Raw genomic sequence first — 14780 nt, 5'->3', positions numbered from 1 at the left:
CGAGCAACCCAAAAAAATTCACTCTTCTAAAGTGAGCTCTGCTAGGAGCCAACCTTGTTAAAAGACACATACACATTGTTAACCTAACCTTGTTAGAGGATTTCACCAAAAGATTATCTAGACCTTATCAATCCTTGTACCTAACTAAAGACTAGCCTAGTTTAAAGGACTTACAAACACCACTAATTAATGTTACCATTTAGGATTTCATAGACTTGTTAGGTCCACTTGGTACTTCTAAGATTTCCTACTACAATGGTTAAAAAGAATCTGTAGAAATTATTTTTAAAGTATAGCAACTACCTTTGCTTATTTAGATCTTTATTCCTTTCTCTTTATATGTCTGATCTCTCTCTCATGGATCTCCTTTCACTCTATAATTTGAGTTGGTTGATTAAAACCTTCTCTTTCTCCAACTCTTCTTGCCTCTCTTGTCTTAACAATCTTCTTTCACCTTCTTTAACTCGCATTCACAACAACTTAGCACTTTAGCAATATGATCAGTGTTCAAATGAGAAACCAATAACCTAAAAATGTCTTTGTCTCCTCCTTAAATAGTCATCTCAATGCTTCTAGATCCTTCCATCTTTTGTTGCTTAATCAATGTTGTTGATCTTAGGCTCATACCAATTTTTTGTTAATCTCATATTGGTTTTGACATATGAGTGACAATATACTTAATTCATTTACTTCGTACAAGTTTAATAAGTAATACATGTTGATCAATAATTGTTAGATAGTATATGTCGAGTAACTAGTAAGTGTTAAGTCACTCAAGTGTCAAGAAGATAGTAAGTGTCGAGTCATTCAGATGTTGAGTGATCAATAGATTTTGAGTCATTTAGAGGTTGAGTTACATCATTGAAGTTGTAGTTGATGTTGAGCTTTAGGGACTTCAAGTGTCGAGTAACGCAATTTTGACATAGTTGTTTGTAATGGAAAAAATTACTATGTAAATCATTTTGGAGCTGACTTAAGGATTGTTTTGTGATACTAGATGATAAGGATGAATCTGTATTGAGAATCCCTATGTAATACATACATCCAATTAGAAAAATGGAAGGATTAAGCAGTAATATAGATTAATCACAATCATTGATTCATACCTAACCCTAAGTCACCTAGGTTTTCTTGAGGAAAAACCCTAAAAAAGTTATGAATGAAGAAGGAGAAAAAAGAGAGAAGTTTGCAAGAGAAAATAGAGCATTCATGGTGACTAAAGAGTTGTGAATTGAGATACATTACATAATTAGTTAGAGGAGCATAGAGGAAAGGAATTAGAAGATAGAAAGATACATTTGATTAGTAAGGATCAAGTACACATTAGGAAAGAGGTGATATGTTATCTAGCAATAGAGTGCTAACCATAGGATCATTGCTAAGATATTCTAATAGGTGAATTAGTTAAATCTCTTAATTGAGTAGTCTTAACAGGATGTTATAAGTCCTTTAAGAGGGTTCTTACTTTATTATAAAATAAAGTCTTTTTACTAGGAACACTTCTAAAAGAGTGTTGAAATCCTTTAATAGGATAAGATCTAAAAGTCTTGTAAGCCTTTAACAAGGTAGACCTTTCATAGGGTAGATCATGGTTCATGATCAAATATTGTAACCTTCATTGGATATAATTTATTACTACAATAGTGGAGATTTGTGGGTGTCATCCCCACGCCAATTTTAAATTCTCCTTAGAGGGTTTCTAGCTAACCAAATATCTTGTGTCATACATGTGTTAAATGTTATTTACTTTCAAGTTATGGATGTATTTGCTTAATTTGGTATTTCAATTTACATGCATAGATTGTGAGATGGATGTGTGGTGAATGATTTTAAGGTTGAACTTTTAAGTGTTAATTCACCACAACCGCCCCCCCCCCATCCCTCCTAGAGTTTACTTTTCTCATTGTATTTCCAAAACTTGATATCAAAGCCTTGTTCTTTTTAAAAGGAAATCTTTTTAGCTTTGAGGAATGATCTTGAAGATGGAAGTCTACAAGTTGGGAAAGACTATAAAGAACCAGAAGATTGAAATATAGCTTGCCCTACATTAGATGAATGAAGCAAGAGATGAGTTAAAATGATCATTGAAGATAAGGATAGAGATAATTATTGAAGAGAATGACACAAATTACCAATAGATTTATACTACTTAAATATTTTCAAATGGAAACACAAGTGAATTTGATGGAAAATAATGGAGCCCTAACTGAAGAGGTTAGAAATCTCAAGATAGAACAAGAAGTCCAATTAGTATTGCTATGTGAGGTGACCAAGAAGAAGAAGAAAGCTGAAGAAGACAAAGTCGTGATTAAGGATGACAAAGGATATCAACCAACAAATTGGAAGAAACAACATCAGAGGTGAATAGGATTTCTCGCATGCAATTGGAAACATTGAATCAAATGATGATCACAAATCATGAATTGAATGGAAAAGATATTAAAATAACAACACTGAATTTGTAGAATGAACAATTGAGAAATAATCTAAAAAGAGAAAAAGAATATCTTGAAAGTTTCAACAAACCTAGTGAAGCCATCAAGTATTTTAAGAAATTGATGAGATCTCCTAGATCTAACAGTGATACTATTGGATTGGGCTATACTAGTATAGAAGAAGGAGAATCATCTAAAAGTGGTGAATAAAGGAATACCAATGGTAAGAACTCATAATTGTGGTAAGATAGATCTAACTGCCAATGTTTGCAGGAGCAAGACTGCAAATCAGAATCCTAAGCAGAAGTTCATGGGTCATTACCAAAAATACAACAAACATGGACATCAGACACATGAATGCAGAACCAAAACCATAAGCACACAAAGATTTGAAGGATACTACGATAATTTCCAAAAGTATGTACATGGAGCATATGAATGTAGATCTAAGCCCAAATGGTCATCAAACAAGTAGACAAAGGTAAAGCACAATGGCAACTCTTATAATTGGGATTATAATACTAGGTATAGTTGTCACTATTATCAAGAATATGGAATTGTTGCTGAAAATTGCATTAGAACGCATTTTCAAAGTGACTAAAAAAGATGGTTGAGTCAAACTACATGTTTTAGTTGCTTAAAGACTAGTCACATAAGCAAGAATTGTCCAAAAAAGGTCAAAGGCACCTAGCAGTGAATTCAACAAAGACAAAGGAAAGGTAAATGTTGAGAATTTTAGAGATGAGATGAACAAGACATGGAAAAGAAAGGAAGATTATAGTACATCAAGTTCATATGGGATCACTTCATCCAATGGGTTAGGTGATCACACCACCTCCAATTAAGTAATCAAGAGGTATGTGTGGGATTGATATTTAAAAGATGTACTATACATTAGTTTCAAGGTTCTAGTTCTAAAACTATTATATTTGCATGAAGAAAGATGCAAAGTGTTGTTTAGAATCTAGAAGAAATCTTTAAGTTTTGTCCAGTTTTCATGTTACTGCCAAGCATGAAAAGTTTCACTTAAGTTCTCGAGTGAAATCTAGTTAATGTCAAGCTATCATAAGTGATAGTGTTGACCGAGCTCATAGTGGTTTTCGAGCTTAAAGAAAACTACATGGAATTTGAGTAAGTTGAAATTTCTATTCAAGTCGAGCTTACATTTGTATAAGCACTGAGCATTAATTTTGAAGTTTTAAGGTCTACATGATTGATTTTTTACTTATTTGATATCATTCAAAATTGGAGAGAGCACGAAGAGCAAAAGGTGGATTGAAGAGATCATTCCATGTGTTTGTAGAGTGAATTGAACCACCGTTTGACACCATTCATCAGATTTGTGAAGGTATTTATCATATGTCAAGCTATGTTGTTTGAATTTGTGTAAACCCTAGGTATTAAATATGGCATCTAGTTCTTCTTCTACTAAGGATAAAGAGGGAAAGGAAGTTTTAAATGTTTAGTTAATCAGCAATGATATTACACAACCAAATTTCAAGGCAATTCTTGACATTTCTAATAAACAAGACCCCTTTGGTACATTATCCATGATACCACCACAAGTCTTAATGATTCAAGATGAGAGATGTTGTTACACATGCAAGGTGGGTAGCATAGATGATATGGAAATCAAAGCCCTATATGGAAAACTGTGTGAGGATGGTGTACTAAAGGAGGAATACAAGATTGTAGAGAGAAAAGGGTTAACTCGTGCCCTAGATTTTCCAAATGTTTTTAAAATAGAATGGATTAAGATTGTTCTTAGTAGAATTAATGATAATTTTATATGGTTAGAAAATTGACTGATCAAGATTACTAAGAAAATTGGGCAAAGGCTAACAGGGTACTAACTCTAGATAGACCTAAAACCATGAGAAGTGAAGCAAAAGAGGTCATTGAGAAAAACATATGGGTGGTGTGGAACAAGAGAGGAATGAAAATTGACACCATCATAGATCCCCTAATTGTTTTTGCAATAAGCATTATCTCACACAAATTCTTTCAATCAAGTAGGTTGAACAGTGTACCTTATATTGTTGTTGACATAGGATACAAGATAGTGAAGAAGGATCATACTTATGACCTTTCCAAGCTATAGTTACAATAATTATTAGAAAACTTAGGATCCATAAGGAAAACCAAGAGTGCACAATGCAAGTTTGGATCAATACTTGTATGTATATTTTTCTATGTGTAGAACACATTTCCTTCCTTTGGTAAAGTAGCTTCAAAGAAAAACAAATCTATTGCAGTACAAATAGGTGAATTCATTGAGAAAATGAGAGAGAATTTTGAGTCTATTATGACTAGTTACTTTGAGGACTTTAGGAAGTCAATGAAACAAAGACACGAGATTCCAATGTCACTAGTTGAGAAACATTTTAATGATGTTTTCTTTCTGGTTGATACTGATTTCACATATGTAGAGCCTACAGTTCCAAGGGTGAGATGGTTAATACCTCTAGGATATAAGATTAATGTCGATGAGGCATATACAATAATTGAAACTTTTCTTGTAGAATAAGTAGATAATAAGGCTACTTCCTTTGGTAATTATGATGTCACAAAATCAAACATAACTATGGACTTGAAGACAACAATAGTTTTAAGAAAGAAGAAAAAAATAGTTAAGAAGCTTAAAGATACATTTGGTCAAGGAGAAAAGGAAGATGAATAAGAGGAATACAATGAAGATGATAAAGAAGAAGATATCCCTAATAAAGTACCACTGGCCCTAATCCACGCTCAAGGAGAATGTCAAGGTGAAGAGGAAGCCAAGCTTGAAGAAGGTGTTAAGGGAGAAGAAGCTAGCAAAGCACCTATAGCCACAGAGAAGAAGAAGAGGAAAGCTAAAGCTCCAATAGTTAGCTAACCAAAGATGGTTGTAAAACATAAGCTTGTAGTTCTAGCTAGTAGAACCAGCACAAGAGATACTGCTAAGAAAGCTCAAGAAGTCACAAAGCCAAAAGAAAAGATGATCAGGAAAGCTATACAAGTTGATGAGCCTGAGAAGAGACAAAGGAGAAAGTACATTGCTCCAGCCAAATCAAATGAGGAGAGGATAGAATCTAATGATAATAACTAATTCAAAGTGGTAAGTCACAGTTCTTCTTCTAATTTGGATAATCTACGTGAAGATATAAAGAATAATGTAGATTTGAGTGAATTTTCATACATTGAATTTGATAAGCTTGGAAAGCTAGATATGGATACGATAGAAGAGTTGGTATATGCCATGATGGAAACATTTAAGATGACTCCAATTGAGGTTTTCAACTCTCTTCCAAAGAGTCTATAATGACAGATTTGAGAAAAGATGGAAATATAGTCTCATAATAGAGAGAAATATAAGAGAAACTATGCTTGCAAGAGTAATGCTAGATTTAGATAAATTTGAAATGACAAAGGCCATTAAGAAGTATGTAGGAAAATTTTCTCCAAAGTATCAAATTTTTGACACTGAAAAAACCCAAGGCAATTGAGCAGACACCTATTGAGGTAGGTAATGAAAAAGGTGAATGAGAAGTAACTAAGTTTATTGAAGTTGATACTGGGAAAGATGCACATGTGGAAGGCAATAAGACAAATGCATATACATAGGCAATAATTGAAGATACGAAGAAAATAGAATAGAGTATACAAATAGAATAGAGTATACTAGATACATAGATGTCGAGTGCCAGTCCACAACATGTGACACAAGTAGAAACTAAAAATATACAAATTAGGGATGTTTCTAACAATGTGCCTTCGAACATCAATCCCCTAACTAAGAAGGACATGAAGAAGAAATCTCTAGATACTGCCACCAAGGCACAACTATGTAGTCATCCTATATTGGTGAGTGTAGATGAACTTAAGAAAGCAAAGAAGACATTTATAGAGGTGGAAGCACAAGACATATCAAAAATCCTTCTATTTACTATGATACAACCTACATCACCCATTGTAGTGTATCAAAGAAAAGAGATATCCATGATAAACATCAGCAAATTGGTGGACACTATGTTAGTACCAGAAGTTGCTATAGTTGCACATGTTGAAACATAAGTTCAAAGTGCAATTGAAATTAAAAGGCAAGAAGAGGAGAGGACTAAAGAATTAGACTTGACCACAAAGCCTTAGGAGAAATTAGCAATACAAAAACTGCTTACTTTTCTAGCAATTGCTACTCCTCCAAGTCAAGCACTTCACAGGTTGAGTGTAGAAGCTACACCACTGCAACTATCAAAGCCTGTTCTTAGTACATCTAAGGTAGATGAGGTTACATCATTTGGTGATTGTTGGCCAATTTTTCCCTCCTACCAAATGGAGATATTTGAATTTAAATAGTAACATTCATATATTTAAAATTTCAAATAATGGGGCACAAAATATATCTTTCATAACTTTGGGTTATTCCTTATTTCATAAGTACTGTGCATTTAATATTTCTATGGGACCATATTTTATCAACTGTCAAATCAAGAAGGATCGAGGGTTGTCATTTTGTCACTATCAGAATTTGCAAAGCTTTTTGTCATAGCAAAAAAGTGATATATTGCCATGTAACTCCATGGTCCCCTTCCTTGGTCAGTGCAATCATCATTTGGTTCAACTTCTCCTCCATCAGATCAAGATCATCTGAGGGTTGTTTCTTTCTCACTTTCTCAAGATGTAAGGACTTGAAATTATGTGAGAAAGTGAACAATTGACATGTGGCAAGTAGGTCCAGTTCTCAGTGTGGGTCACCAACAAGGTGGATAATTTTTTAGGTGAGTTGGTAAAAGGTAGTGTTTTCTATTGGTTTATGTTCTAACAGAATTGATGTATCTTTGGGATTGTCAGATAAAATATAATCAAGCAGTTTTTGCTTTGTTGCTAATGGAAGTTGCATGAAAGATACCCATGGTGAGATAATGACATATCAACATGTGGTATATTAGGGCCAAATGAAAGCATAAATGTTTCCATATGATGCAAATGGTCTCTCGATCTTATGATAGCAGTTGATCATAAGATCATGGGTACAAGCAATGGAGGTTCTGATACAATGATACCAAGAGTTCATCATAACATCGTAGCATTGTATGGTCATAGCACCAAGGGGGAACATAAGATCTTGAGCTAAAAAGGATGCCTACCCAATGTCACAAAGTGATGGTCGTAATGAAATTGTGAAGGTAAACTTTGATGCTTTCAAGGCTATGATAAGGAAATATAATTGTGGTCGTATGGCCATAAATCAATGATAGTTTCTGGGGTAACTCTCAAGGTTACAGGATGGTCTATTAACTATGATAATAAGATCATAAGGGTAACAAGGGATGCTTGCAACCATAATATAAACTAGGTGTCATGAAATTTTAAGGGCCAGAATTCCAACTGGTGATGCTACAACATAATTGGCAATCGTAAGATTGTAAAGGTTTAGACAATTACATTGGAAGGTGATGAGGTTAGGAAGACAAAAAATGGTCAACACTCAAAGACTTCATGAAGTAGAAAAAGGATAAAATGATATTGGTTTGCATGCCCTTTCCTAGTCATTTAAACAAGTTGGCCTATTGATTCTAATGATTTGTCAAGCCTAGAGTAGGGAAAAGGGGTTTCCTTTGTAAGATCTGATCTTCTTGATCGATCCCCACTACTTTCAAGTTATGGCCATGCTAAAAGGTTGTGAAAGACATGCTTCCTACCACTTGGTTACCCATTTGAGGGAATTTTTTCATTAATGATTTCCTTTCATTTCAAGATCAAGGTTTCTTCTAGTCAGGGTTGATGATTTCCATACCTCTGAAGGTATACCAAATCAAATCATTGTCCAGATTTCATCTGATCACCCTCTGAAAGTCTTAAATGCTTGAATAAATTGTGAAGCAATCTAGAGTTATGCTTGAACCATAAAAGTAGGTTTTGTTGTCTTCTCAAGGGTTCTTTCTTTTCTTATTTTCAGAGTCCTTCTATAATTTTTCCTATGCTCAATAAAGACCTTCTCTTCTATATCCATTCTCTATCAACCAAGTATGTATATACTCCTATGGTCTCACTTGTTGCATGTATTTTGATAGTTGAAATATCGTATGATCATTTTCATATTTAGTGACTGATTAGATCAAGTGAATCCATTATGCTCCTTTGATTGTGTTATCTTTTGGCTTATTTAGGTTATTGAGATTGAAAAGGTGTAAAGAATGGGATATTTTGAGAAAATATATTAAGTTTTAGTACATTCATTGGAAAATAAGTAGACCCACATACTATTTGGTGCATCACCCTCTAGATTAGATTAGGTAGTTTTTCTTGCATGCATTCCTTCTTCCTTTTCCTTTCAAGAATCAGTTAGGTGCATCCTGATAGTAAAGGAAGCCAACCTTCTCCAAAGACTCAATCTCAAGTTGAAAAGTCCCGCACTTTCAAGATTGTTTCCATGTTATACAAGGCTTCCTAAGAAGTATTCCCTCAGGTAAGGGTGCAAGTTTTTGTGTCAATGGTGATGTCAACTTGGATGAAGTGATTTTTTTACCAATGTTTGACCTTGCAACAATCACTATTGAAAAAATGAGCATACTATAGGATGCACTTGCAAAGAAAAAGCATCAAGAACTTCTCATAAAGGATCATAGGTAGAAGAAAGCATTACAAGACATCAAGGATATATTTCTTGATGCATTTAGCCTACCATCACCTGAAGAAGACAAGCCTATCATGGAGAAGTTTGTAAACAAGAATAGATTAATGATGCAAACCTAGATTCCAATGTAAAATTACTTGAATGGTCTAAGAGAAAATTTCAAGGAAAAGTCAATGAAAAGATATCAAGTGTTATTGCACTTAGTTAGATTGAGTTAGCAACCAAGATTGACAGTGTAAAGGAAGTCTTTGAGAATATTTTCTCACTTTACACCAAGTTGTGTGATACAACTTTGTTCACACAAGAAGTGTAGTGCCATATTAAAAATATAGAGGGAGAAATGAAGCTAACAGGTACTACTCTACCAAATTCTCCAGCTCAAAGTCAAAAGCACTTCAGGAATTTGATGAATTCTCAAGGTTAGTTAGCAACTCTACATGTTGAAGATGCAAATATTGAAGCTACATTGATCAACATCCAATCCATGCTAACCCCTCACATGGATATACTTCATAAAGAGCTAGCCTTTGTAGAGACATTAATATAGAAAGATCCCCATATTTCTACACTTGAATGCTTAGTTCATCTTGTTGTTGATTTAGCCATCCAAATCAAATCATTAGAGGTAGCTTGTGATAACTAGGATGCAACTCTAAATATAATACTTGAGGTCCATAGAACTTTTTTGGAAAAACACACTACTCATGTACAACCCATGACATAAGTGTCAAAAAGGGAGAAAATAAATGAAGGGAGAGAATGAAGAAAGGGGGAGAATACATGATAAGTAGAGATCAAACAAAGATAGAGTCAACATATGCAAAATCTACTTAGAAGGAGTATTCAATTTTAGTTTAGAATGGAACAATCAACTCAGGAGGAGTTATTGAATTTTGAGTTATGACTGATGAGTCATAAGTTTTGCAAAATTTTGAAGTTTTGAAATTTTGTATGTAAATAGATATTATCTAAGCTATGCTTCAAAGGCTAAGGTTATTCATGCATGACCAAGCATTTTTCCACTCATGTCAAAGGGGGAGATTGTTAACCTTAGATTGGTTTTGACATATGAGTGACAATATACTTAAGTCATTTACTTAGTTCATGTCGAACAAGTAATGCATGCCAAGCATAAGTTGTCAGATAGTATATGTCGACTAACTAGTAAGTGTCGAGTCACTCAAGTGTCAAGCAAATAGTAAGTGCCAATTGATTTAGATGCCAAGTGATCAATGGATGTTGAGTCATTCAGAGGCCAAGTTACAACATTGAAGTTGTATTTAATGTTGAGCATTAGGTACTTCAAGTGCCGAGTAATACAATTTTGACATAGTTGTTTGTAATGGAAAAAACTACTATGTAAACTATTTTGGAGCTAACTTAAGGATTTTTTTACGATCTTAGATGAAAAGGATGAATCTTTATTGAGAATCTCGATGAAGTACATGCAACCAATCAAAAAAAGGAAAGCATTAAGTGGCAATATGGATGAATCACAATCATTAATTCACACCTAACCATAAGTCACCTAGGTCTTCTTAAAGAGGACAAAATCTAAACTTTTTATGAATGAAGAAGAAGAAAAGAGAGAGAATTTTGCATGCACAAATAGAGCATTCATGACTAAGAGTTGTGAATTGAGATATATTGCAAAATTGGTTAGAGGAGAACAAATGAAAGGAATTAGAAGAAATCGGAGATACATCCAATGAATGAGGATCAAGTACACATTAGGAAAGAGGTGATCTGTTATCTAGCAGTAGAGTATTAACTGAAGGATCATTGTTGAGACATTCTAATAGGTGAATATGGTAAATCTCTTAATAGAGTAGTATTAATAGGCTATTATAAATCCTTTAATAGGGTGCTTACTTTATTATAAGTTAAAGTCCTCTTACTAGGCACACTTCTAATAGGGTGTTGAAATCCTTTAACAGAGTAATATCTAATAGTCTTGTAAGCCTTTAACAAGGTAGACTTTTCACAAGGTAGATCATGTTTCATGATCAAACATTGTAACCTTCATTGGATACACTTTATTACTATAGTAGTGGAGATTTGTGGGTATCATCCCCACCCCATTTTTACCTTCTCCTTGGAGGGTTTCTGGGTAACCAAATATCTTGTGTCATATATGTTTTGGATGTTATTTACTTTCAAGTTATGGATATATGTGCTTAATTTTGTATTTCAGTTTAGATGCATAGATTGTGAGATGGATGTGTGGTGAATGATTCTAAGGTTGAATTTTCAAGTGTTGATTCACCACCACCCCTATCTGAGTTTACTTTTCCAATATATTTCTAAAAAATTTCACATTCAAAGACTTCATACAATAAATCTAGACATCCAAAATATATAACATTCATAGAATATTGTGCACATCCTTACCCTTCTTCAATCTCCATCATCAGATCCTCCTTGAATTTTCCTTCTCATTGATCTTGCAACAAACTAACTTGTTCCTTAGACCATCTTGAACATTCCAAATTTTCATCAAAAGTCAACCTTAGATTCCAATTCTCCTAGCTTACTCATCCAGTTGTTACTTAGTAAGCATAACATTTACTCATGTAGTATAAAAATTATTGAGCATGAATGTTGATGGTATTAATATGGGGGAGTATCCTAGAATTGTTGGAGACATGATATAGAAGTTGTGTGTTGCATTCATGATAGAGTTTGTCATTGATGTCAATAAATTAGTTATTCTATGAAGAATAGTAGTACAATAGATAGAGTTTGATTTTGGATGGATCGAGGAATGAAGTTGAGCTTATGAAAATTTGGGATAATGTTCTCTAGAGTGTTTTGATGCTATGGGTCAAGATTGTGTACAAAAATATGAAGACAATACAAAGGTATTGAAGATTTAGTAAAGGCAGTGTTCAAACAAAGCTTTTGTGTAGTGATTATTATTGTTTGGATTGTATCCTCTAATAGAGATAGAATCTAGTCATTTAGACTTGAATAGAGGTAAAAGACATGATGAAGATGCAGTGGTCAAATGTAGACATCCATATGACCATCGAGTGAAGAATTATGAATACTCTGAGCCAAAATTTGTTTATAATTTGTGAAAAGTGTAAAGATGTAATATAACATGTAAATGTAATATCTTAAGTCGGTCATATATTTTTATTGTAAATTAAGAAATCCTCAAGGCTACTTCAATATAAAAAATTAGGACTTGGTATAAAGTAATTTTTTTTTTGGTAGAGTGTATTTTTTCCTAACACAATTATATGAACTTGTATGTAGGATCTAGTGAACCTGATAAAGAATATATTTTGATTAGAGAAGTATTTGATGTAGTTGAGGTAAAGTGACATAACAAAGGGATTATATTTGGAAAATAAGTTTTTTCAAATAACTATTCATTAGTATTATTCTAAGAAGGATAGTACTAGGGCTAGTTTGATAGTGAATTCGATGGTCTTTCCCTGAAACTATTTGGATAGTGGGTCCTTCTAACTTCCATAACTCCTAACAGGTTTGGAATCTCCTAACATGGATTGACATGTACTCAATGTATTTGATAAACTTCTAACAGGGTCCATTATCTTATAAAAAACTCATATACTAGTATAACATTTTGTGGTACCATCCCCACTGGGGTTTTTCCTCTGATCAATGGTTTCCCTAGTTAACATATCTAGTGTTATTGGGTATGGTAATCCTTCTATGGTTGTTGCATCTACTATTTACATCATTTAAAATTAATAAGTATATTGAGAGTTGTTTTAATTGCATAATTTATTCACCCTCTCCCCCTCCCATCTCATTTATCTTGGTAGACTTTACTTTCTAACAATTGGTATCAAACCATCAGGTCCTTGAAGGAAATTTTTAATAGCTTAAGGATATGTATGGTGCAATTTAGGTAAGAAAGTTCAAAGTTTGATAGAGTTAACTATGATAGTTGGAAGGAAAATATGAAGACACATTTTCTCTGAATGGGTACGGGTTATTGGTTGGTTACTAAGAGCAAAAAGGTTGTGATTGAAGAAAATGATCTTGAAACTTGTATTGAAGCTTGGAGAGATGCATTCATGTTTAATATGCTTGCTAGAGAAGCACTATTTTCAACTCTTCTAGAAATTGAATTCACACTAGTAAAATCTTTTAAATTTACTCATGAAATTTGGACTATATTGCAAAGTACATTTGAAGGTGGTGATCATGCTTAGAAGGTTAGATTACAAAATTGGATATGCCTATATCAAGATGCTAAAATGATGGAAGATGAATCTATTAGAAGTTATTTTGGTAGAATAGTAGAAATTATTGCATAAATTAAGACTTGTGGAGGATCTAAATCCAAATATGAGATTATATGGAAGATATTGAATACTTTGACACCTACATATAGATAGATAAAACAAATGATTGAACAATTTATCCTATTATCACCAAAATATAAAAGTGAGACTCTTCATTGGAGATTACAATTAGGATAAATATGGATGAGACAGAGTGGAGAATTACCTAATGTTGAAACTCCTTTTAGTGCATTAAGTGTTTAGCCTATGTTGTCAAGGAATGTAAGCGCTAGTGGAGATTATGCTAGTAGAGACCGAATAAGAGTGGAAGAAGGAAATAAGATTGAGGAAGGAATTACCCTACTTATAAAGAGAGAACCTAAAGGTAACAAAATCTTTAAATATTGGACTTGTAATGAATATGGTCATTATTCATCTAAGTGTCCTAAGAAAGTAAGAAAGACTAGAAAGAAATTCAAATCAAGAAACCTTAAGGAATTTATTTTTGCAAATGATGAGAATGAATTAAATGAAGAAATATTGAATGGTAGTGATGATGAAATAGGATTTTTTTCTATTAAGGAAGAAAGTTGTGGGAAAAAAAAGAAGTTACAAAAGAAAAATCGTTAGTATCTCAAGTTGAAAAGAAGAAATTTGATTGGATTATTGACAGTGGTTTTTCCCATCACATGACTGGAGATATGAATAAAAAAATTTATTGCAATAGCTATGATGGAGGAATTTTTAGATTTTGAAACAATGTAGCTTGTCAGATAAAAAGACTAATATTGGTGATTTTTACTTTGTTGACGGTTTGAAAAATAATCTTTTAAGTAATGGATATCTAGTGGACAAGGGATATCAATTGTAATTTAAAGAGAAAACCTCCATTATCAAAGATGAAGATGGCACATTGATTGGCATTCATACAAGGACAAAGATGACACACTTATTGGTACTAGTACAAGAATAAGGACATACATAATTACTAAAGTTGATGATAGTTGGTTCGGGCATAAGAGATTGTTTCATATCAACTTTGATAATATTGTGAAGGTTAGTAGTAAATTTATAGTTAGATATTTTCCTAAGATTATGAAACCTACTAACATGGTGTGTAAGGAATGTGTGATACAAAAATAGAAGAAAATTTCATTTCCAAGAAATAAATTTGGTGCATCTATGAAGTTGGAGATTGTGCACATAGATTTGAGTGGTATTACAAAGATAAAAGCATTCTATGGTGAAAGGTATTTTATGATTCTTTTTGATGATTTCACTAGAATGACATAGGGAGCATTTCTTAGAGAGAAATCCGAAGCTTTTTAGAAGTTTAAGATATCTAAGAATAAGTTGAAAATTAATCTGGTTTAAAGATTAAATGTTTGATATCTAATAGAGATGTAGAGTTTACTTCAAATGAGTTTAACCATTTTTATAAAGAAAATGGTATTAAAAGACATATTT

Source organism: Cupressus sempervirens, chromosome 10 (assembly GCF_028749045.1).
Source record: "Cupressus sempervirens isolate cs-2001-9-10 chromosome 10, ASM2874904v1, whole genome shotgun sequence".
In the NCBI taxonomy this organism is placed as follows: Eukaryota; Viridiplantae; Streptophyta; class Pinopsida; order Cupressales; family Cupressaceae; genus Cupressus; species Cupressus sempervirens.
This window is presented reverse-complemented; position numbering follows the sequence as displayed.